This window comes from Sapajus apella, unplaced genomic scaffold (assembly GCF_009761245.1).
Source record: "Sapajus apella isolate SASKATOON/1434 unplaced genomic scaffold, GSC_monkey_1.0 scaffold56, whole genome shotgun sequence".
NCBI lineage: Eukaryota > Metazoa > Chordata > Mammalia > Primates > Cebidae > Sapajus > Sapajus apella.
In genome coordinates, this window is record NW_022436996.1 from 10,376,428 (window position 1) to 10,402,759 (window position 26,332).

The window sequence follows — 26,332 nt, forward strand, 5'->3', positions numbered from 1 at the left end:
TCAAGCTCTCCTTAGTAGGTGAAAACGCTCATGTAGTGAGTCTGGCCTGTACTCTAGGCCTTATGTTCAAGACTAATAAGGTGATTCCAATACGCAGCCAAGGTCTAGAACTATGGCTGAACAAGGACCCCTGTGTGGGCTCCAGGAGGCAGCAGTGTGGGCCTCTTGAAGAACTGAGAAATATACCTGTTTCTGCCTTGGGTTAGCAAGAACAAGCATTTATCTTGGTGATCCAGGTGGTCTCCTGGACCTCAAACTAACCAAGCACGTTTCTGTTCTTGGTCAGAAAAAGCAATTCTTTATTGGGTCAGAAGAGCTTCTCCCAGGGAGTTTAGACTGGAGACATAGTTTCGCTTCTGTGGGGCTTTCATAGTTTCACTTCTGTGGGGTCTTTTACAAAAGGGAGGTGTTCAAATTGACACGGGCAGAACGTCTCTTTAGGTAGCAGAGAGCCAACCTTCAATGTTGCCTCCATTGGAACTGGGAGTATAAGATTTTTGGAGGGCTGGGCATTAGTAGATGTTTCATTTTTTATACTTTTTTTCTTACCTGGGATTAAGGGATGGGTACCCAGGGAAAGCTGAATTCTGTTGCAATAGGAAAATAGAGAGTAAAGGGGAGTTTTACACTGCAAATTTATTTGTTTTGCAATTGCATTTATTTATTTATTTTTTTAAGTAGAGACTACGTTTCACCATGTTGGCCAGGCTGGTCTCGAACTCCTCATCTCAAGTGATCCATATGCCTTGCCCTTCCAATGTACTGGGATTTTAGGTGTGAGCCACCATGCCTGGCCTACACTGCAATTTAATAGTTAATGTCAATCAAAGCCTAGAGAAGCAAAAGCTTTTAAAAAATAGGTGTAGGAGAAGCAGCATCAAGGTAAGATGACACTCAGAGCTCAGTAATCTTAGGCTTGAGAAGAAACAAACACCTGGCAACGTTAAGTAACCTGTTGGTGGGAGATTTCTTCCACTTAAGCGCAGGTTCAGAAGCCATGCAGAGACACAAACTAGCCCAGACCAGTTGATCTCCTAGGAGCCAGAAGGTTTTCTCTTTCTCTCTTCTCTTGTTAGTTTGTTCTTCTTCCCCTAGAGACAATTAAATCTCCACCATGACTTTTACACACCAACTAGAGGGTGAATCTACCTCATACTGTAGTAGGGTGAGTCTAATAGAAATACAGTGTGAGTTACATATGTAATTAAACATTTTCTAGTAATCATTAAAAAAGTAAAAAGAAACAGATGCATTTTTAAAAGTCAATTTTTATGTTTTATTTAACCCTCTATATCCAAAATACTATTCTTCTGACATGTAAACAAGTATAAAAGGGCTATTTTATATTCTCTTTTTTGGGCTGTGTCTTCAAAATTCTTACATATTTTGTACTGAGAGCATGTCTCAATGTGGCCCTTTTGTTTTAATGGAATTATTAATTATTTTAATTGGAAACAATCAATCTATACTTAGAGTCCATGTAGTTTATGGTTGAAAATGTAGATTCACATACCTGAAACTGTTTCACGTAGGCTTAAACATGTTCCAATAGTGAATTGAGAATCTGTTTTTAAATGTAATTTTAAATTAATTAAAACACACTGAAAATTCAATTTCCTCTGTCACCGTAACCACAATACAAGTGCTTAACAGTCACATATGGCTAGGAGCCACTGTATTGGATGGTGCAGGACAAGATTCCACTATATTCCTGGTTCTGAGAATATAACCTTGCAGTGGGGGCTTGGGATTTTTATATTTGCTAAATGTTGCAGGTTTGCAGTTGATACTGTAATGACTTCACGTATCCTATCCACTCTTTCAAAAAGTAGGCTTTGAAGGGCCTGTACTACTAGAGAAACTCAGTCCAAGCTGCTGTTTGGATTTCCGTCTGATGCTTGCTTGCATCTCTTTCTCTATTGGTTCAGCACTCAGAGTGCAGAGGGGGGTGAGGAATGATCAATCTCTAAATCCTTATGAAGTTAAAAAAATATACTTCTTTGCTTTCAAGACACTAGCAATCATTTCCAATAAGTCTGCTATTTCATTGCACATGAGCTTATGTTGTTATTCTTCAAGGTAAAATAAGGGCAACTCTTCTCTACCCGTATTCAACTTTCCCTCAGAAAGAGGAAGCATATTTTTAGGTTATGAATCCTAGATGTAAGAATAGCTGGTATAATGGCTGAATTGATGTAGAGGTGGGCACACAAGCTGTCAGCACATAAACATCTTGCACAGTGTATACCACTGAGCTAAACTAGTTTTGATTTTCCAGTTGCAACAAGCTTGAATTGTTCTTTCTGGACTTTGAATGCCATTTTTAAAACAGTGAGATATTTTTCTACAAGATAGTTTAGGTTTTCCAAAAGTAACTTCTATAGTCTTATAATCTTTCTACACTAAGTCAGACTTTGCGACACAAAATCACTTTTCAGCATAAACGCGCTCAACAATGTTTTGAGTCTTTGGTATCAGTAAGCACTTTATAGAAGCAGATGCTTAATCAGTGAAATTCTAAATTAACCATAAAAAAGAACAAGAAAAAATATTAAGAGATAAAGGTTAGTAGTCATAGATCATCAGTGCAAACCAACAGCTAATATAGCCTGTTAAATTTTATGGCAAATGGTTCATCCAGAAATAATTGTGTTAGATTTCAGATTATGAAATGACTGTGCCAACCCCAATTCTAGTGCTCACAGGGCAAGCAGCTTAATGAGTGCCTTCTAAACAGAAATATCATATATAACCGAGCTTCTAATTTAGATTCCACTACTGTAGAATTTGTGACAATTCAGAAAAGAGTTGTGCTAAAATTTACTTAGTATTTGTAGGAGATAATTAGGATTTTTAAAGCAGTGTTTAATCTACTCAAGAAAACTATTGTTAAGGATTTAAAACACATTTCTTTCTGCTACTGTACGAATGGGTTGTCTCTATGCTTTAAAATAGGCCCTTTAAGACATTTCCTTAGTAACTGTTCTAGCCATGTCTCCGAATTAGGCCTAGAAACGAATGCAATAAATCTGTACTTCTTTTAAAATACTACTTTGGTGATTTCTAATTCAGACTTGTCTCCTCCCCAATTAATCTTCACTAGTGAGTTATGATTGAATATAAATGGAGAATGTCAGTCCTGGAGAGTGGTGATGCTACTTAGATACTTCAGAAAATAAGTGACATTAGGAGGCAGTGACTAGAAAGGAAAGGAGGGGGTAGCACAGCCTTACTGCCATATGTGACTTAAAAGGACGCTTTATTGACAAGCCATTTCTTCCTGGGGAATTTACATGCGACACATGAAGCACAATGCTCCTTCCATCTCTGGGCCAACTTTTCATGTTTCCCTGGTCCTACTTGAGCATTGGCTTAAAGGGGTAGGAGTAAGGGGAGAAGAAAAAGAAAAAGAAAAGCAGAGAGAGGATGACAGCAGCAGGTCCATAGGCTCATAAAATATTACCTAAAATGTCTAGGTTTCAACCAAGAGTCACTCACAATATCAAGGACCAGGAAGATCTCAAACTGAATGAAAAAAAGAAAATCAATAGATGTCAACACTGAGATGACAGAGAGGTGAGAATTACCTGGAACAGATTTGAAATTAGCCATTCACTGAGCAATTACAAACACGCTTGAAATGAATGAAAAATTAGAAAATGTAAAAAATGTAATCTTTAAGGAAGACTTACATAGGCTACTCGATCTCAATATTAGAGTATTAAATTTTTAATTTTAATGTATTTGAAATTTTGAATGGATCTGAAATTTTGTCAAGAGTTGACATTAAGAAAACTAGAAAAAGATGTGTAGCTATGGGTTTTGTCTCATCTAATCATGTTGCTAAGTCACTCACAGATCAAGGAATCAGAACTTTTCAAAACATGCTAACACATTTTTGAAATGCACAGAAAACTTTTCATTCATACCTCCTCTTAACTGTAGTTTGCAAAATAGGAAGAGTGAATAGAAATTCTTGGCAATAACAGTTAAGGCTGTGGGGCTATAACTAAGATAGCTTGTGATAAGCGTGGAGAGCTCTTCTTTGGTTTATTAATTAACTACATAATTCACGAATTCCTGTTGTAAAAAGTTTGGCCAGCTGGATGTGGTGTCTCACACCTGTAATCCCAGTGTTTCGGAAGGCTGAGGTGGGCAGATCACGGGGTCAGGGGCTCAAGACCAGCCTCACCAACATGGTGAAACCCCATTTCTGGTAGAAATACAAAAATTAGCTGGGCGTGGTGGTGGGCGCCTGTAATCCCAGCACTTTGGGAGGCCGAGATGGGCAGATCACAAAGTCAGGAGTTCGAGACCAGCCTGACCAACATGGTAAAACCCCATTTTTACTAGAAATACAAAAATTAGCTGAGCATGGTGACGGGCGCCTGTCATCCCAGCTGCTCAGGAGGCTGAGGCAGGAGAATTGCTTGAGCCTGGGAGTCAGAGGTTGCAGCGAGCCTAGATTGCACCATTGCACTCCAGCCTGGGCAACAAGAGTGAAACTCCATCTCAAAAACAAATAAACAAAAGTTCGGCTATGTGATAACCACCTGAGGACCATGAGGTTGTGCATACCTCTCTTCGCCATGGAGTTGCCAAAGAGGCAAAGGACTAAAAATTAAGTTCACAATATAGACTTTTTCAAGCAACTATATTTTGGGACCCATACCAGGGTAAGTAGTTCTTATACTATCTACATTTGCGGCTATGCTACAGCCAAGGAATACAGGGATTTTTAAAAAAAAATAAATCAGAAAAATCATTTATTATTTTTGAAAGATTTTTAACAAAAGCATTTGAAAATGGAAATATTTCTTTGTGCTTAAGTCAAGTTTAATCTTGAATGGTTTTAAAATGTTGCCTCTTTCCAGAAAAGGATCTTCCCCAACCATACATGATAATTAAGCTGTGCTGGAAGTCTGAAGCAGCCTGTTAGCTAGTTACTGAAGTCTCAGCCGGTTATCTCTTTCCCTATCCAAGTCCTACCTAACCAGACCGACCCTGCTTAGCTTCTGAGATCAGGAACATTCAGCATGGTAAAGCCATAGACAGGTTGCCTCTTCTATTTTTGGTTTGTGTCAATTTCATCTGCACATCCATTCCAATGCCCAATGTGCCTATTGCTAAAACAGATTCAAGGGAAAGTGGTGACTATCTCACTTGCCTCCTCATCATGAATGTGGCTGTGGTGACCCAGCATGGCTGGGTCCGCAGAGTCCCTGGCCTGCTCACAGGGGTGCAGGGCTGGAGAACAGCTTGTTCAGGAATTGTCCGAACTGATGGAACAGGTGGGAGGAATGGGTTTCTTTGCGTGTTTCTATTGTATAATTCAGTGTCCTGTGGATACTTATCAAAATAAAGATGTGACTCATCTTACATTCTCTGGCTCTACATTGAAAACGCTGCATAGGATATTTATGTAATGACAAGGTGACTTCAGAAGGGGATAGTCAGACAAAAAGACCTCAGATAGGACAGTCAGAAGTACAATCCTGACTCCAATTCAGCAAACAAAGAATAGTTGTAGTGAAACAACTATGTTCCAAAAGTTTACACTCCCGTTACCTCAAAGATGATTAATTTGTTTTCACCTATAAACAATGATGCTGAGAAATCAAATTACTCAATCTGTTGGTATATTAACATTCATAATTGTGTTTATTGAAACACATGGTCATTTACTTGATGAAAATGTAATATTGGCCTTGAGATATTTTCATCTGTGCAGATTGTCGTAATGATATTGCTATATTATGCTAACGGTCACTTTACAAAAATGAAAGTTATAAAATGGCAACAGAATGTTGCTGTTTTATGCCATTTTTCCAGTAGAATCTCAATGATATATTAAATCAATCATATTTACTACACTTCTAGGAGAAATTTTACTGAACAATTATCATCCTGATTTAATATACTTTTCAGAGTACTTAGCCAGAGCCAGGCATAACTGATGTGAGTTACAGAATCTCTAATATGGACATGTTAAGGCTTTTTTGACTCTGATCTTGCTATTTGAGAAAGACAAACAAAATTAAAATTTCTTCCAAACTGTCAACAATACAGTTATTCATTGAAAGGTTTGTTTTTTTGTGTATGAATCATGATTTGTAAATTCTAGTCTATGAATTTTGTTCTGTGGTATTTAAGCTTTCTCTCTGCTTCTGTAATTTGGAACTATTTCAGGAAATTAAATATTTAGTTATTATTTTTTTTTTTTACCATTAACTAAAGTTTGAAGACCAAATGGCTTTTAAAATTCAGACAGGCCAAATTTTTAGCAGAAAAAGATACTTGAACTCCAACTGAAATATTTAAATCTAAATTTAAAAGCTATTTAAAAATGGCTGAAATTATTCTCTCCTTCCTTGTTGTCAGAGCTGCATATACTTACAGCAGTTATTAAAACTGAAATTACATTAAATTAAAAATTATATTATTAATATATAATGTGTAGAAATAAATACAACACTCTGTGATTTATAGAACTGGTTGTACTATCAAATGCATCTATAACAAATTGTCTCCATCAAAATTTCTTAGTCTTTAAGTGACTAACTGCTTATATGTGTCTTGTTCTTCATGAAGTTTAGGATAATGCTCTCCCTTAATCACAGCGTTGTTACTTACTAGCTATGTGACACTTGGTAAATATTTCACCTGCGTGTTAATTTCCTTATCTGCACAAAGGGAATAATCATGTATCTACCTTTTATGGCTGTGAAGAGCAAATGTATTATGCATACAAAATATTAAGCACCTGTGTAACACATATGATGTGAAAAATGTGTGTTTATTTTTAATGATAATAAACAATTAACGGCAACTTTGGCCAATATAAATTGTGTATCATAAGTTTTACTTTTTGAATTTTTACTTTCTGAATTATAGCTTGGTTTATAATTTAAAATTGACCATTTTATTAAGTGTATGAAGTTTTAGTGATTTAAAATTGGTGATTTCTTAAATGAAAGTACACATTGTTCTATGGATTAGTAGGAACTTTGTTTTTCTTATATTGTCATTGAAGCCAAATATTTAAAAATATATAATTTGTCAACACATAAAACTTCCATTTATACTTCATATTTATGTATAAACACTATTTTTGCATTCTTCAACAATTCAGATGTATTGGCACATTCTTGCTTTAATTTGAATTATTCCTGTTTGAGATTTGTCCAAACAATCTCTTAGCCAAAACCTGGATGACCCATTGATATCCTTCAGCAAGGCCTGAATATCCTGTGTTCCTCATGTTGAAGAGCAAGAAACGTGAGTAACTTTGTGAAATGGGTAGCACAGGATGTGTTTGCAAAACAGAATCTATGAAAATTGTACTTTGCCCCAAATTGATAATTGCCTTTGCACACCTTGTAGCACCTGCAGCTTGGGAGTCTCTTTACGACTGAGATCTCAGTCCTAATCTTCTTTCCCTCACAGGAGGTGCTCACGACATTTTATCTAGTCAATTCTCACATAAAGGACTTGCCTTAGATACTGACAACCGCCTGAAAGAAAACAGAGGTTCTGGCAAATGCTGTGATAGTGTGTTTGTTGGCGATTACCTCTCACAACACTGTCAAAGCTTCCGCTTTTAAAAAACATCCACACATACAAGTTTTTCTGTTATCATTATATGGACTCAGAAAATAAAGCAAAGAAATGATGCAATTTTCTGGACAATCAGGCAAGAAAAATGACCTCAATTACTCATTTTGTCTCTCTGTCTCACTTGTCTAGACACTGCTTGGGGGCAGGGAGTGAAAATTTACTAAAGTTTTCTAGTATATTGATTACTTTTAAAACTAACTTTTTTTTTTTTTTTGACAATTTGCTGAAGGAATCTTTGCTGAAGACCTAGTTGAATTTGAAGGATTAGGTAGTGCTATTTTTGTTTATTACACCATGAGTTCACCTAGATTATGCTTAACCAACTTTACGAGTAATTTTTCTGAGTTCAAGGGTTTGATGGTTTTTTTTTTTTTTTTAAATGAAGTCATGAGGCCTAATTTCCAAGTGAATTTTAGAGCAGATTCTACTTTCTGATCATCCAAACCAAGAATCTAGATCCCATCCTGGACAACGTCTTAGAGATGTGATGTGAGTACCTTTCTATCTTCCCTTTCTTTTCCATCTCCATGAATCACCTCTCTCCTGGATTACATTCAATTCTTTCTGATTCATTCTGATCTCCCTTTGATCCGTCCTTTCCACTGTGACCAGAATGATTTTTCTTAAGCACAAATTAGCCCATGTCCCTTTCCTACTTAAGATCCTTTGATTCTGCATAAGTGCTTTCAGGATGAAATTCCAAACTCCCCAGTGTAACATGCAAACCCCCCTGTGTAAGAGCAGTGTTGTACCTTCTCTCCTATCTCCCTCCCAGGTACTCTTCCTAGAGCTACCTGGACACACTGCAGTAACTCAGATGCCCCCACCTGCAGACATGCTCCTTCCTGTGCCCCCACCAGTGGTTCTTAACTAGGATGATGCTGCACTCCAGTGGATATTTGGCAATGTCAGGAGGCATTTTCTTCTTGTCTTTTTAATTTTTAAATTTTTATAGATTTAGAGGGTGAAAGTGCAGGTTTTTTTTTTTTTTTTTTTGATATAGAGTCTTGTACTGTTGTCCAGGCTGGAGCGCAGTGGCACCATCTCCGCTCCCTGCAACCTCCGTCTCCCAGGTTCAAGCGATTCTCCTGACTCAGCCTCCTGAGTAGCTGAGATTACAGGTGCCTGCCACCATGTCTGGCTAATTTTTTGGATTCTTGGTGGAGATGGGGTTTTATTATGTCGGCCAGGCTGGTCTTGAACTCCTGACCCTATGATCTGCCTGCCTCGGCTTCCCAGAGTGCTGGGATTATAGGCGTGAGCCACCGCGCCTGGTTGCAGTATTGATGTATAGATATATTGTATAGTGGTGAAGTCTGGGCTTTTAGGATAATTATCACCTGGATAGTGTACATTGTACCCATTAGATAATTTCTCATCCCCCCTCCCACACTCCTACCTTTCCGAGTCTCCACTGTCTATTACTGCAAACTCTATGACCATATGTACACATCATTTCGCTCCCATGATGTATTTATTTGGCTTTCTGTTTCTGAGTTATTTCATTTAAGATATAACCTCCTGTTCCATTCATGTTGCTCCAAAAGACATGATTTCATTCTTGTTTATGGTTGAGTAGCATTCCATGGTATATATGTATGTGTGTATGCATATACATATATATATGTATACACACACACACACACACACACACACACACACTCCACGTTGTCTTTATCCAGTCATCCACTGGACACTTAAATGTTGATTCCATATCTTTGCTATTGTAAATAGTGCTGCATATTTTTTATGTAATGATTTCTTTTCTTTTGGGTAGATACCCAGTAGTAAGATTGCTGTCTCAAGCTGTAGTTCTATTTTCAGTTTATTGAGAAATATTCAGGATACATTTTTTGTTGTCACACTGGCATCTCATGGACAGAGGCCAGGGATCCTTTTAAGATCCTAAAATACACAGGACAACCCCAGACAACAAAGAATTATTCTGTTAAAAATGCCAAAAATGAGAAATCCTTCCCTAAAACAACCTTGATGTCTTTCTTTACTTACTCTCTCCTACTTATTATTTAAGACTCAGCTCAAGAGTGACTGCCTCTGGAAATGTTCCCTTACCACCACCCAGCATCACTGTGATTTACCTCTCGTTACTGTTCTTGTTATCTTCTTCTTCTTTTCCATAGATTAAAACATATTTTGGAATACAATCTTTGGAATCTATTAGATACCTGTGATGCTTAATACTGAGTGTCAACTTGATTAGATTGAAGGATACAAAGTATCGTTCCTGGGCACGTCTGTGTGAGGGCATTGCCAAAGGAGATTAACATGAGTCAGTGGACTGGGAAAGGGAGATACGCCCTCAATCTGGGTGGATACAATCTAATCACCTGCCAGCACGGCCAGAATAAAAGCAGGCAGAAGACTGTGGAAAGACTAGACTGGTTTAATCTTCTGGTCTGTATTTTTCTCCGGTGCTGAATGCTTCCTGCTTTTGAACATCAGACCCAAAGTTCTTCAGCTTTGAGACTTGGACTTGCTTCCTTGCTCCTCAGCTTGCAGATGGCCTATTGTGGGACCTCACTTTGTGATCCTATGAGGCAATACTCCTTAATAAACTCCTATTTATATAGGTGTTTATCCTATTAGTTCCATCCCTCTAGAGAACCCTAATACAGATTTTGGTATAAGGAGAGTGGGGCCCTGCTGAAAAGATACCCCAAAATGTGGAAGCAGCTTTGGTAACAGGCAGAGCTTGGAATAGTTTAGAGGGCTCTGAAGAAGACAGGAATATTTGGGAAAGTTTGGAAACCCTTAGGGACTTGTTGAGTGGCTTTGACCAAAATGCTGATACAGGTATTGATCGACTTACAACCTATGCAACTTATGACCATTCGACTTTACGACCACAATCGCTAGTCACAGCTGCTCCGCATCTGGCAGTGCAAACGTTGCCCAGCTGGGCCTACGACAGTGCGGACCAGCTGCCGGCAGCACTACCATCTCTGCATGCACCATTTCAACTGTTATCCCAGACTCGGTACAGCAATTTGTGTTTTGTGTCTTGGATATTTTTCATCAAACCCCTCCCAATAAACTTCTTATACATTTCGAAGCAATGGACCCAAACATCTAACGATTTGCAAGGATTGAACGGATGGCGCATGATGTGTTTCATCCGTATCATGAAATTTATGAAGGAAAAAAGAAACATACAATTCAGACAAAGCTCACCATGTTTATGAAAAAGCCAACTCCGGTAACCTCAACTGCTGCCTCAGATGACAACATCAACGATCCACAGCCAAGCACCAGTGGCCAATAAAATGTTTTGTACATGTTTATATATTTTGATATGTTTTGCAATTGGGAAAATGTTTCCTATGGTATTTTTTACACCTGTATTTTGTATTTTTGTATGCACCTGTATTTTGTAATTTTGTATGTTTTGCAAATATTAAACCAGTTGTACTGGTAATGAAGTGTTTTACTTAAACCTGACGAATGTAAAAATAAGAAACAAAATGGTGTAGAGATGATACAAATGGCATAAAATGAACAAAGAAAATTATGATATATAACAGTAATGAAAGAAAATTATGATAAAATATGACTTAGAGATTTTTATAACATCATTTCACAGTACTGTACATATAGCCTACTCAACTTATGACCAAATCGTGTTACGACCAGTCTGTCGGAACCAATCGTGGTCGTAAGTCGAGCACTAGCTGTAATGATGTGGACAATGAAATCCAGGCTGAGGTGGTCACAGATGGAGATGAGGAACTTGTTGGGAACCGGAGCAAAGGTAACCCTTTTTATGTTTTAGCAAAGGGACTGACAAAATTTTGCCCTTGCCATAGAGATTTGTGGAACTTTGAACTTGAGAGAGATGATTTAGGGTATCTGGCAGAAGAAATATCTAAGCAGCAAAACATTCAAGATGTGACTTGGGTGCTGTTAAAGGCATTCAGTTTAAAAAGGGAATCAGAGCATAGAAGTTTGGAAAATTTGCAACCTGACAATGTGATAGAAAAGAAAATCCCATTATCTGAAGAGATATTCAAGCTGGTTGCAGAAATTTGTGTAAGTAACAAGGAGCTGAATGTAGTCACCAAGACTATGGGGAAAATGTCTCCAGGACATGTCAGAGACCTTTGTGGCAGTCTCTCCTATCACAGGCCCAGAGACCTAAGAGGGAAAAATGGTTTTGTGAGCTTGGCCCAGGGTCCCTGTGCTATATGCAGTCTAGGGACTTGGTGTCCTGCATCCCAGCTGCTCCAGCTGTGACTAAAAGGGGCCAATGTACAGCTTGGGCCATGGTTTCAGAGGGTACAAGCCCCAAGCCTTGGAATTTTCCACATGATGTTGAGCCTGAAGGTGTACAGAAGTCAATAACTGAGGTTTGAACCCTCCACTTAGATTTCAGAAGGTGCATGGAAATGCCTGGATGTCCAGGCAGAAGTTTGCTGCAGGGGTGGGGCACTCATGGAGAACCTCTGCTAGGGCAATGCTGAAGGAAAATGTGTCCCCACTAGGGTGCTGCCTAGTGGAGCTGTGAGAAGAGGGCTGCCATCCTCCAGACCCCAGAAAAATTGCTCCACCAACAGATTGCACCATATACCTGGAAGAGCTGTAGGCAACACCAGCCTGTGAAAACAACCAGGAGGGAGGCTGTACCCTGCAAAACCACAGGGGTGGAGTTGCCCAAGGCCATGGGAGCCCACCTCTTGCATCAGCGTGACTTGGATGTGAGACCTAGAGTCAAAGGAGATATTTTTGGGGCTTTAAGATTTGAATGCCCTGCTGGGCTTTAGACTTGCATGGGGCCTTTAGCATCTTCATTTTGGCCAATTTCTCCCATTTGGAATGGGTGTATTTATCTAATGCCTGTACCCCTATCGTATCTAGGATGTAACTAACTTGTTTTTGATTTTACTGTCTCATAGGCAGTAGGAACTTGCCTTGTCTCAGATGAGACTTTGGACTATGAACTTTTGAGTTAATGATGAAATGAGTTAAGTCTTTGGGGGATAGTCGGGAAGTCATGATTGGTTTTGAAATGAGAGTACACGAAATTTGGGAGGGGTTGGAGTGGAATGATATCGTTTGGCTGTGTCCCCACCCAAATCTCAACTTAAATTATAGCTCCCACAATTCCCATGTGTTATGGGAGGGACCCAGTGGGAGTTAACTGAATCATGGGGGTGGGTCTTTCCTGTGATAGTCTTGTGTTAGTGAATAAGTCTTATGAGACTTGATGGTTTTAAAAGGGGAGTTTCCCTGCACAATCTCTCTTCTTTTGTCTGTCACCATGTGAGATGTGCCTTTCACCTTCTACTATGATTGTGAGGCCTCCCCAGCAACATGGAATTGTGAGTCCATTAAACCTCTTTCTTTTGTAAATTGCCCAGTCTTAGTTATGTCTTTATTAGCAGCATGAAAATGGACTAATATAGTACTCAACATACTTATTGTTTATACAAATGAATAATACTAATTAGGGCAAATTGACCTATCCTTGAAAGCTGATGGCATGGTAAAATGTAACAGGTTTGAGTTCCTTTTAGCTATGCTTAATTATTTATGAAATGCCTTTGGGACAGAGCAGAACTTTCAAGAACTAGTTTAGAAATTCAGAAGAGAAAAATTAAGATGTTACTAAATTAATTTTGGAATTAAGACTATGTGCAGGTTTTTCTACAATTTCAGTGTTATATGTTGGAAACAGAACGGCTGTTAAGTGTGAATAACAGACAAGAGCACCATCCAAGGCTAAATACTATCATTCACTTATTTTCCAAATATTTCTGAGTGCCTGCTATACACTAGGTATCATATTACCCCTGAAATGTCATGATGAGCAAAACATCCTGTGCCTGCCCTCAGAGAGCAACAGTCCAATGAGAAAGACAGACAATCCAGTAATATTATAAATTAAGAATTACAAACAGTGATCATGACTGTCAAGAAGAGGTAAAGGGTGTATGTGTGGGGCTAATCTATGATAAAGTGGCAGGAGGGCTTCCTCGAGAATTGCACTTTGGGAGCTGATTTCAGACTAGGGAGGATATGAAGGGTCAGGGAGGAGTGTGGCAGGCAGAGAAGAAGCACACAGAAGCCTGAGGTGAGAAGGGTCCTAGCATGCTCTGGGACCAAAGAGAAGACCAGTACGGCTGGAATACTGCGGGAAGGGGAAGGCTGGGAGGACACGGGGCTGAGGACTTTTATATAATATTAAATGTTGATAGTGTCTTTAGGCTAAAAAACATTTAGGGGAGCCATCATGTGTGTAATTATTCTTAACTGAAAAGTTCAAAGAACTGTCATTTGAGCTATATTTTGTTAAAATCAACAATGATAACAACAAAGTACTAGGACAATAAAAATTCCTTCCTGCATTGCTTTTTAGATTGTGTATTTTCATAGTGGTGTTAGTTTCCTAAAGCTGCTATAACAAATGACCATAGACTCTATGGCTTAAAACCACAGAAATGTACTCGCTTACAGCTCTGGAGGCTGGAAATCCACAATTGAGGCCTCAGCAGGGCTGCACTCCTGCTGCAGCTCCAGGGGAGGAGGTGTTTTTTGTTTTGTTTTGTTTTTTGTTTTTTTGCCTCTTCCAGCTTCTGGTGGCTCTTGGCATTCTTGGTTTTGTGGTCACAGAACTTCAAACTCTTCCTCCCTCTTCACGTAGGTCTTTACTTGACCTTCTCTGTTTGTCAAAGCTCTCTCTCCTTTCTCTTATAAGGACACCAGTCAGTGGATTTAGAGTGGATTTCTAAACCCAGGATGATCTTATTTGCAGACCCTTAACTGCACTAAATCTGCACAAACCCCGTTTCCAAGTAAGGTCATATTCACAGAGCAGGGGTTAGAACTTGGACATATCTTTTGGGGGACACAATTGAAGTCACTACAGTAATGTTTATTTCAAATCATTATTATTATTAGATTATACTTGAGTGTTATTGCTGTGTTTCTTTTTTTTTTTTTTTTTTTAAGATGGAGTTTTACTCTTGTTGCCCAAGCTAGAATGCCATGGCCCAACCTCCACCTCCCAGGTTCAAGTGATTCTCCTGCCTCAGCCTCCTGAGTCCTGGGATTACAGGCATGCACCACCACCCCAGGGTAATTTTGCACTTTTAGCAGAGATGGGTTTCTCAAAGTTAGGTCGGTCTCGAACTCTGGACCTCAGGTGATCTCTGTGCCTTGGCCTCCCAAAGTGCAGGTATTACAGGTGTGAGCCACCGCACCGCCTGGCTGCTGTGTTATTTCTTAGAGTGTTGACATCAATACTGCTCATCCATTTACCACCACTAAAGATGACAGCTGCACAGAGAAGCAGGCAGTACACTTGTCCGGTCATGGGACTCAGCCTGGCTTGGCCACTATCTGCTGTGTGACACTCAACTCCTGCAAGCCTTATTTCTTCACCCTTAAAATGAGGAGTGACATTTGACCTTTACATATATTATATCCATTACATGTGTTATACGAATCTATAACTTCATGACTTGATTCATGGCTCTGCTCACTTTTTCTTGGCCATGCTGATGTTTTGGCCTCTGGTCCTCCTGGTTTAAAAGATTTTAATCATTTTCTAAGTCAGTGGGGATGGTGGTGGTGGGGCCCTCCCTGACCTAGGTAGCTGGATTTCTACTCCAAGTTTTTTCACAGAGAGAAACAATTTTATAGGGGACAGTTTCATTGAAAATAAAACAATGATCCTTGGTAGTTGGTGCAATTCTTCCATTATCCTTATTGAAGGATCAGTCCCCAGGTGAAGTTTACTTAGCACTTGTCATTAAAGAAACATGAGCTGGTTAGAAGCCAGTGTGAGCAAGTAAAAAGAAAGTTTCTGATTCAGTTGAATTATAATAAAACAAGCACCTCTGTACAGTTTAAGATAAACCCAACTGAAAAGAATTGAAATGTTATTTATGTAAGCTAAAATCCTTATTAACTTGACAGCAACATTATTATTAGGCAAAGCCTGATATAACATATAGGCTCAAAATGGACATAAATGATGCCCATTTTATTTGTTTATTACAAAAATAGCCAATTGTAAATAGTGGTGATATTAGGTTTTCTGTTGAAAGTGATTCTTTCTCCAAACATCTGGGGTTTAAATTCATGCAGCCACCAAATTCTGCCAGTGCTCAATGAGGATCTCAAAGGTAGGAGATTGATCCATTTGGTCAATGTAGGTGTCTATGAAAGACTCAGAAACATTAATCTGGCAGGGTACCAAAGGGAAAGAAATAATTGAAAAGGAGACATAAAGGGAGAAGAAAGACAGCTATTAAAAAGTTGAATTCTAGCAGAATTAGGAGGTATTTTTATAGCACTCAGTGTATTTTTAGATGGCTTCCTCCATAGACACCAACACAGAATGCATCACAGAAAAGTACAAGAGAGCAATAGTCCTTTTTATGAGATTCTGCTCATAGGAAAAGAAAAAGAAGATTTAGCCAGCAGCAGGAATTTGTTCCACCTAGCTTTAAATGGAAATCACTTTTAAAGCAGTTATGGAAAAATTTAGCCAGGTTCCCAAACAATATAACATGTTCAGCGCAAAGTCTGATTCACGGAGCTTCTGCCTGCAAATCATTATTCTTGCACTACAAGAAAAAGGGTGTATTGTTCCCTGTTACAGGAGAGCTAGGGAAAAAGAACATGATAGTCAGTAGAGGAGCTAAAGAGACTTGATTTATAGATTATATTGACTCACTAGCCAATGGAAAGAAAAAGTAACCCATATCTAATCTTTCAATTCTTCCTTTGAGGCATCTTTCAGATGTATACCTTCTTCTCCATGACTTCTGAATGTGTCTTCAAATCATCCCCTCCCTGTTGTTCACCTGTGTTGCCATCACAGTCCCTCGCCCAGCTGAGGTACCAGACAGCTGTCTGTGACACAGCCCCATTCCTACCTCATTCTATCGTCTCTCCTACAGCATAGGGACTGGCAGTGTAGGAACTACATTTCCCAGAATCCCTTGCCAAACAGAGCTTTGTTTTGGATGCGACCAGTAAGAAGTTCCTGTGGGAGATTTGGATGGCATAGAAGTGGTGCCTGTTGGGGTAGGGGCCCGCTGACATGCAAAGTTTGGGACCTAGAAGGTTTTTAGTAGCCTCTAGAAGTTCACCAATAGATGCTGGAGGCTGCTGTGACCTGTGGGGAAGTTTCCTTAAGTTCCTGACCTGCGTGGAAGCAATGTCTAATCCCTCAGTAGCCAGCAGTGACTGGCCTTTCTCAACCTCAGCGACTCCTTTCCGTCACTCTCATAAGCACCTAGTGCCTCACGTCAGATCCCGTCTTCCTTGGAGCATCTAGGGAAGGTTCTGTTTTCCTGATTGCTTACATCAATGCTCTCCAGAGCCCAGAAATCATTGATCACAGCTCCTTATTTTACAGATGAAGTCCAGGGCCATTAAGTGACTTGCTCCAGATCACTCAGCTCCTTAATTATGGAACCAAGCTTAGAATCTCAATCTCCTAGCTTCCAGGCTGATGCTAATTTCTATTGTTTCATGTCTCTGTAGATTTGTATCTCCTCATGTTCCTGAATATTTTTCTACACCTATTTCATTGTATCTATGATGACAGCAGTTATCATTATTTCATGAAAAAAAAAAAAAAAAAACCTAACAAAAATACCACCTAATAAATGGATTCAGTACATTTTAATCACTGGAAAATTTTACGCTTACTGAAAGAACTCTTTTCAATTTGATTATAGATTTTTAAATTACTTATTGTATATACATAAAAAATAAGAAAAATAAATTGGGTGGTATATTTCTGAAACTTCCTTTCACAGAGAGTCTGAATCATGTTTTTGGGTGAGTCTTTGAATCATGTTTTTCACTCAGAGTTATTAAGCCTAATTATATATAATTATGTGTAAATATTTTATATTAATATATTATGTATACATACAGATAAATATATATTATATATACCTACATATAAATTGCACAGTCAATATATAATTATAACTATATATTTATAATATAAAATATGGCACATATACACCATAGTTAATATATAATTATGCAATTTAATTATATAATCGCCAGTTAGAATGGTGATCATTAAAAAGTCAGGAAACAACAGATGCTGGGGAAGATGTGGAGAAATAGGAACACTTTTACACTGTTGGTGGGAGTGTAAATTAGTTCAACCATTGTGAAAGACAGTGTGGCAATTCCTCGAGGGTCTAGAACCAGAAATATCATTTGATCCAGCAATACCATTACCAGGTATATATCTAAAGGATTATAAATCATTCTACTATAAAGACACATGCACATGTATGTTTACTGCAGTACTGTTCACAATAGCAAAGACTTTGAATGAACCTAAATGCACACCAATGATAGGCTGGATAAAGAAAATATTGCACATATACACCATGGAATACTGTGCAGCCATAAAAAAGGATGAGTTCTTGTTCTTTGCAGGGACATGGATGAAGCTGGAAACCATCATTCTCAGCAAACTAACACAAGAACAAAATACCGCGTGTTCTCACTCATAAGTGGAAGTTTAACAATGAGAACACATGGACACAGGGAGGGAAACATCACACACTGTGGCCTGTACGGGGGATGGGGGTTTAGGGGAGGGATTGCATAAGGAGAAATACCTAATGTACATGACAGGTTGATGGGTGCAGCAAACCACCATGGCACATGTATACCTATGTAACAAACCTGCACGTTTTGCACATGTACCCCGGAACTTAAAGTATAATACAAAAATAAATAAATATATAATTTAATTAAATGTTTATATATTTAAATTATAGATTTACTAAAAATATATTGAAATATAATTGAAAATAATTACATAATTATAAAATTATATATAATATATAAAACAGTTTTAAAATATAAATTCCTATGCCATCAAAAGATAAGGTAGTATTTCCTTAAAAATTTATAATTTAATTTTAATTTGATTTAATTTTGTGGGTACATTGTAGCTGTATATATTTATGGGGTACATAAGATATTTTAGTGCAGGCATGCAATGTGCAATAATCACATCATGGATAATTGGGTATCCATCCCCTGAAGCATTTATTTTTTGTGTTACAAAAGATATGGAATCTTCATAAATTTATGTGTCATTCTTGCTCAGGGGCCATGCTCACCTTCCCTGTATTGTTCCAATGTTAGCACATGTGCCGCTGAAGTGAATGCAATGTAACATTTAAATCTGTTAAGCAACTAAAATGCTGTGGTGCTAGACTCTTAAGTCACTTGGCAATGACGTAGAATTAGATTTCTTTTTTCCATTTGCTTCCTGTAGGTTAAACATGTATAACACACTGTCTCACCCATCATCTTTCAAAACAAGTAGTTCCTAGGAATAACAGAAGTTATCTGTTATCGTCTCTGGTATTTTCTTGCAAGATGCTAACATGAATCTTACACATTGTTTTCTTGCATGCAAGCATTGTCTGTGACAACACAACTGCTGTCTGGCTAAAGGAAACCGTAAGATGTCACAGATTGTAAGATGCATCCCAATTTCAGAAATATTACAATAAAAAGTCATGTGTCACATAATTTATTCCATTTTTAGTTCTATTCTGTTCATTTCTGTGTCTGTACTAAGAGTATATGCGTTTTCAAGGTATAGTTGGTAGCATATAATTATTTTTAGTGTCTCAGAATACGGGCGTACTTGGGGATTATTACAACATCGTTTTTCCTTAAAGTGAAACTTATATCGTGTGCTAATAATGCTATTGTTTTAATGTAATTAATCACTATAATTTATGATTAATTTAATGTCTTTAAGACATAACATATACAGCTTTAATTCACGTTTGCACCCAACAAACATTTATTGTTCTCATATTACCAGGTACATTTGTGTCTGTGGAGATTATTAACTTCATACTGAATAAGAATTCCTCTAACTTGAAAACTCAAAGATCAAGATTTCTGTGATATCTATGTGTAGATAGCAAGGCTATGGTAATGGAATTGGTAAAAGTTTGTTTTGTTTGAGAAACATAAGGCAGAAAGCGAAATTTACTTCTTTGAGAGGATACACTTGCCATCTCTTCTGTTTGTTAGAAAATGGGTTTTTACTGTGCTTATTCATAACCAGTACCTGCTTCTTGGACATTTGGCTGACAAGAAAAAGTAGCCTAGCATTCAGCAGGAACTTGCTAATACAAGAAGCTGTTACATATGATGAAGTAATGCATACAGAGCATGGCGCCTGGCAGATGTGTTTCCATCTGTTGCTCAGACTTTTATTTTCCCTCCAACCAATTATATGGTGTTTCCATGCTTGGCAAATAGTAGGCAATCAATGAATAAGTTCCCTCTATTTCCTGCCCTTGCTCCCAAGTTAAAACAGGGAATATACTTGAGCTGAAGTGATTTTCTCTTCTTTACAGCTTGCTTACAGTTTTGAAGAAAGTAGATGGAGTGGACTGAATGTTATGTGACCCATACCAAATTAATATGTTGAAATCATAACACTCAAAGTGATGATTTTAGGAAGTGGGGCCTTTTGGGGGGATGTAGGTCATGAAATGCAAAGCCTTCACTTATGGTGTTAGTGCCCTTATACAAGAGGCCGCAGAGAGTGCATTTTCCCCTCTGCCAAGAGAAGTCACAGCTAGAGAGAGCCATCTATGAACAGAAAACTCACCCTCACTAGACACCAGAGACAGTGTGTACTCCAAGTCACTCACAATTTCAGATTCACATACATATTGAATACCCTATGGAAACAAAGTCCATCATACTACGTTTGGACTAGGGTGCCTTCTGGAGGAAGGCAGCTCCAGGATCCCGGGAGACCTTCTCGGGGTAAGCAGATGTGAAATTTCTACAGGAATTCTGTGAGATTCACCAGAGCCTGTATGTGACACCTGTGACCTCTGCTTTGCCGGGGACCATACGGCTACCCTAGCTGTTCTGTATTCCCCACAGGATTCAGGCAGATGCCCAGTGGTCACTCTGACCATCGTAGGCCTGTTCTAGTTGTTACTGTGGAAAGTGGAAAGGACCTCAGGATATCTGAAAACTGACTGTATACTCTTCCGATTGTTCTCATATACACATCATTTAACACAGGAAAGTAGTACAGTAGAGTGTTCATGATTTGTGTGGGCTTTCCAGCTGGCCAGACAAGTTCCAATCCTGGTTCTGTTACCCAGAGTCCTATGACCTTGATCAATTTACTTAACACTTCAGTTTCATCATTTGTGATATCGGAAAAATGCCTGTCTCATAGGGTTTTTGTGAGGACTGAATGAGATGTAAATATGACATGCCTGGCACAGAGTAAGCGCTAAATATGGAGAGCTATTATTATCATTGACAAACATTGCATTTAAGACTTTTAATTCAACATCATTAGCTCATCTGTCTTACTGACACTTAATCAAGACTTTCTAAAGTGTGAGCTCGTATTAATTTCCCGGTAACTCAGTTGTCTACTTGAGTTCATTTTCTTTCACCAAACTGAAACTAACTCCTGTGGCATGATTGATTTTGCCAGAGTGATTCTGCATATCCTAAACAGGATCTTTCCATCTGCTGCTCAACCCCATCTGTTCTTGCCTCCAGCTGATCCAATTTCATATCCAGTTGGTAGAGGGCCACCTGAAAAAAATCTGCATTATGTTCCGATGTCCTGAAGAAATCTTGAGAAAAATTCAGCAAAAGAGTTCAGTCACTTGGACACACTAAAGGCTCAATAAATTATTTTAGGGGAAATGGGGAACTTGCCATATGGTGCTATTTTTTCGTGGTGAAATTAGGTCAGATCAAAGTCATATTAGAAAAAACAAGGAAAACTGGTGCCTAGCAGCGTGCTATGTGTAGCACAGACTCTTTGTACTCATGAAATAATTAATATAGTACTATTATTATGTAGGAGGATTGCAAGTCCTTTGAAGGTGATAAATATTCCAAAGATGTTTCACTTCATTTTTAAGGTATTATTATTATTATTTTAATATTAAAAGTATGATATTTTAGATGATTAGAGAAACTAGGACATTTAAGACTTTAATTACTGTTTTACAAACTATGCTCTGGACTGCATTCACTTGAGCTGGAGCATCAGTGAACATTTATGAGGAAAGACATACTTCTCTGCGTGATGTAGCATGGTATAACAGCAACAGCACTGAGCATCACCCCAAAACAATTTGCTGTTCCTTGTTAGATGCCAGATGTTGTGAGATGCCCTTTGCCTTTATTATCTTCATGTATTTTATCAAATTAAGATACCATTTATTGTATGATGTTCCATCATTTTATGTGGTACTTCCAAAAAAGATGTACCGCTGACTTTAAGAATCATCCCAATTAAAATGTGAAATGCACCTTTGTCATAGAATGGAAGAATGCAATAATCTATGATTCCTTACAACATCTCTATGAGGCTCATTTTACAAATGAATAAATTGAAGCTCAGCGATATTAAATGAAATGCTCAAGCCTCTTCCAGCTAGAAAACAAGGCAATCTGGACTTGGATCCAATTTTGTCTGCTCCCTACAATCTGTATCAACCTTGGGCTTCAATGCCCTGGTTCTGTAGTGACTGTAGTTCCATAGATGGTAAGTACCAGTGAGCAAAACTCTAGAATGAAATTGTACATCTAGTGCTGTGCCTGGAAGCACATCTTATATCCGAAATAGGTATACTACACTCGCTCATTTCTTCCTCCTTTTTTCTAGTTTCTTTCTTTACTCATTGATGATCTACATAGAAAATCATGTTTTGAACGAATTCCTTTTCTCTCTTCTGTACCCTAAAGAATCTCCTGTTTTGAAAGTAGTGTAGCTCACATTAGAAATCACAAGAACAGGAAGAATGGCTTTCTTTAAGGAAAACTTAAAGGTTTCTCTCATCTCTTACTTGTAGAATTTCTAATACTATAAACATAATAGAAATACGATTTATCTTTGATTAAATCAATGATGAGTTTATTGCAAGAAGTCATTGGATTACTTGCTTTGGCCTGGAAAACAACTGGTCAGAAACCTCCCCAGCATGGTACCCTCTCATACTTTCTAATTTATCTTCTTCCCACCTTTTTGGGCTCTATGAGAGTATAGCCAGCATCACAGGAGCCATCTATTCCTTCTTCCTGTGACTCTAAGATCCCCAAACTCAAAACACAAAGATTGGCAAAAAAGATCCTCAAGGTAAGTAACATATTGCAATCATTAAAAAAAATCTCTTTCCTCTTTCCTCCACCAAATACACAGAGAGTACCCCTTGGAAAGTTTTACAACCTAATTTGTTTAGTAGATCTTGTGGCCCATATTTAAAGCAAAATATTCATTTACTCAACAAATTGTTTTGAGTACTTTTTATGTGCTATGCTAAGCACTTTACATTTACCATGTACAATTTACACAACCACTTGGGTAAGTTTGGTTCCCAGGGGTTAACAGGATTCCAGGGCCATGAAGCCACAGAGTGCTTGACACCATGCAGAGAGAAGTCAGGTTGACTCAGAGCCCTTTCTCCATCTGCTTGGGGCAAACAGAGGAAACTTTGGTATAGGATATTTTTCATCAACAGTAAGTCATTAATGAAGTTATTACTAGCAGGGATTTCAGCCCTCAAAATGTATTCAGCTTTTACATAAAGGGTATATCCACTTAATGATATTCTTCCTTATTTCATGATGAGACCATAATGATGGTTAAAAGAACCAAATGAATTCATTAAATTTTACTGTAATGGGAAATTCTGTCCACTTTTGTCATTTGACTATTAGAAATTCATTTTTCACACATATTTTTTCACTTCCAAAAAATTCCAAGACCTTTTTATTTATCCCAGAGTTCTCTATTTGTTGAAGTAGGTTGCTGTTTATATCAGTCAGTGAACTGAGTTTGAAGTGTCATTGATATCTCTAACAAAGTATTAGAAAAAACCTGGGGTATAAAGGCCAAATGGCTGTTTTAGAGTCTCTATTAAATTTGAATTTGATAAGTCCATGGATCATATATATGGCATGTGCTATGGCTTTTTACTTTCCATTCTCTGGCCAGTATCAAACTGTAAATTGAAAGAAAATTCTTGGTCACCATCAAATTGATTGATTGAGACGTAAGGCAATTTTTAAGCCAAACTAATGTCAAATAGGACATAGAATTCTGGGATAGTTCCAATTATAGAATCAGAAATATGGATTTTTAATTCTAAATAAATTACATGATTATACTACCAATTATAAATTTTAAATATTAATTGAACTAGATTTTGTATTTTCCTTTTGTATTCCTTTCATTATTTCTATTTAGGAGCTCAGCCAAAATGTCCAATTAATTTTCCCTGTAACTGTTAAAACATTTTCTTAGTGTTCTCGGCTTCAGTCTTTCTCTAAACCCGTCCTTCATACAACTGGCATATTGCTCTTTATAAAATTCATATTATATCCCAGCTTGTAAACTTCTGATGGCCTTCAATTCCTTGGCTTATGGGAGAATGCCTACAACTCCTTAGCCTGATGTAAATTACTACCCTCAATCGACCCTCAAAGTTCTTGCCCTACCTTACTATCTACTATCCCTCTACAAAAACCAAGGAACCAAAGTGAGAACGGCCACCTTGAGGTTTCATGCAAAAACTTTGCCTTTTTTTCCCCATATTTTACATCCCACCTTCTATCTTCAACACTCACCCCCCATATCATCGTTTAATAAAACCTTTCTTGGCCTCCCCAGTGCAGAGAGATGTCTGCTGCCCACCGACTCTCAGAGTACTTATCTCCACCCCTTGTTTAGTGGGTTGTCGTCTCTTCTCTCAATTCTCTTGATTTTCTGCATATATTGCTTCTCTTTTCATCTGGATTGTAAACATTTTGTGAAAGATATCCCAGTGTTTGCAGATAGTGAGTGCATGGTTTCTATCCCCAACAGAAATCTTATGCCTCTTTAGATGTTTCTTTTCAATTATATTGGAGAATACTATTGCCATACTTCAGTGTTTTCTTTCTGAGGAATAATAATCCTAGTTTCTCCTTTTAAAGTACGCTTTTACAATAATGAGTTATTCTATTAATAGCTTTGTTACAAACTTGCTTCAAATTCTACCCAACTATATTAAGTTGTGAGGTAAAGTAGATGCAATCATAATATAAAACACATCAACTCTGAGTAGAGCAGAAGGGCTTGCCTCAATAAATTGTTGGGTCAATACTTCATTAATAATCAACCTGGTGCAACTTTGAACGCTCACCAGAAGCACTGTTCAGGGTGTCTATAAACTGCGGAAGCCCACAGAGGCAAATATGTATATATTGTTTCACTCTTTCAATTTTCTTTTAACAACTCAACATATAAAACTGAGACAAGAATTATTTTTGTTTCAAAGAATGAAAGTAACTATAACTATTGAATCCTAACATTTTTAATGCTTTAAAAATAAAAATTAGCTAATTATTTGGTACCTAAAATCTTAGACTCTATTTAAGTAGCCTTTTACCTTCAGTACAATCCATAGCAAGTAAATTTGCCAGTACCTCGGAATACTGTAAAATTAATTTCCTTTCCATCACTTGAGTCCAACACTTCCTGAATTCACACTAAGCAAAATTTCCTTCTCTCTGTGTGCTTCCCCTATATGGAAAGTGCTGGATGCCATTATGGTATCACATGGCAAACTTCTTTTGTTTCTAGTGTCCCCCACATAATTACTCAGAGCTTTCCTTTTCAGGCATTGTGTGACCAGCCATTCACTTCTCTTACTTACTTCTTAAATATCAATCTGAGGCTCTGCAATTACAAAAAAAGGAAGATAGTAAAAAAAAATTTTTTTTTTTTTTGGTGAGATTGTGTTTTGGGACAATTTTTTCAAGTATTAAGAATCATATCATTTTATGGCCAGGGAGGATCAAACTGAAGTCCAGGAAAATGATTTTCCAAGAAAATCTGTAGTTACCTTTTTTGATACTTCTCTTGGCAATACCGACATGCCAAAACTTGTTTCTTCTGATGAGAGATTTAATAATATGGCCTCATTTCCATATGGCCTCAATTTTTTGTGAGCAGGGCTATTAACTATGAGGAAATTCTGCAGTACTTGGAATTTTCTCCACCTCTCCATACATTCATACACAACTCTACCATGGACGTGAATGAGGGAGCAAGGCTTACTAGCTTCTCAAGTATTCCTTATCATATCCAGGCTTCAGAGTAGGGTTTCTGGGTCCACATCTTACAGATATGTGCCCCATCTCTACTGTTGGAAGACAATAAGAAAGGAAGAAATTCTACTCTCTGTGATAGTTTAATCTGAAATACAAGCATAAGAATTCCAGAAATTGGAAAAATATTATTTGAGGCTTTTGAATAAAGGAGAGATACACAGTTAAATCTCTAAAGGCTTCACAAAGCCCCTCAAAGTGAATTTCTGCTAAATAGAATCTTGAGACACTAAACACGTAATATTGGCATGCAGAATGTCTGGGTATTGAATAAAAGGCTTGCTGGTTTATAAAGATAAGCCATCCCCATACACACCTTCTGAATGCCTTGATGTCTGCTAGAAAGACAACACAAACCTTAGTCATGCCAGGGAGACAGTAAAATAGCCTTCTTATACTGAGTTATTTGCTGCTATATTTATTTTTTAAAAAATAAACGGTTGTTGGATTTTACAGATTAATACAGAAATGTCAAAGTAAATGGAAGAGAACTTCACTACTTTTGCTCCTATTTTGTGAGAGTACCAGCCATGCCGGT

General features: G+C 37.8%; 1 protein-coding gene and 1 non-coding gene across 2 annotated transcripts in view; both read right to left on the reverse strand.

The window, feature by feature from the left end:
- CNTNAP2 (contactin associated protein 2) overlaps positions 1 to 26,332 on the reverse strand; it is a 2,272,324-nt gene that overhangs the window by 565,183 nt on the left and 1,680,809 nt on the right. The gene's annotated exons all lie outside the window — the stretch shown is intronic.
- On the reverse strand, positions 18,689 to 18,797 carry LOC116528081. The gene has a single exon (XR_004258846.1). It is a non-coding gene; the product is annotated as a U6 spliceosomal RNA (small nuclear RNA).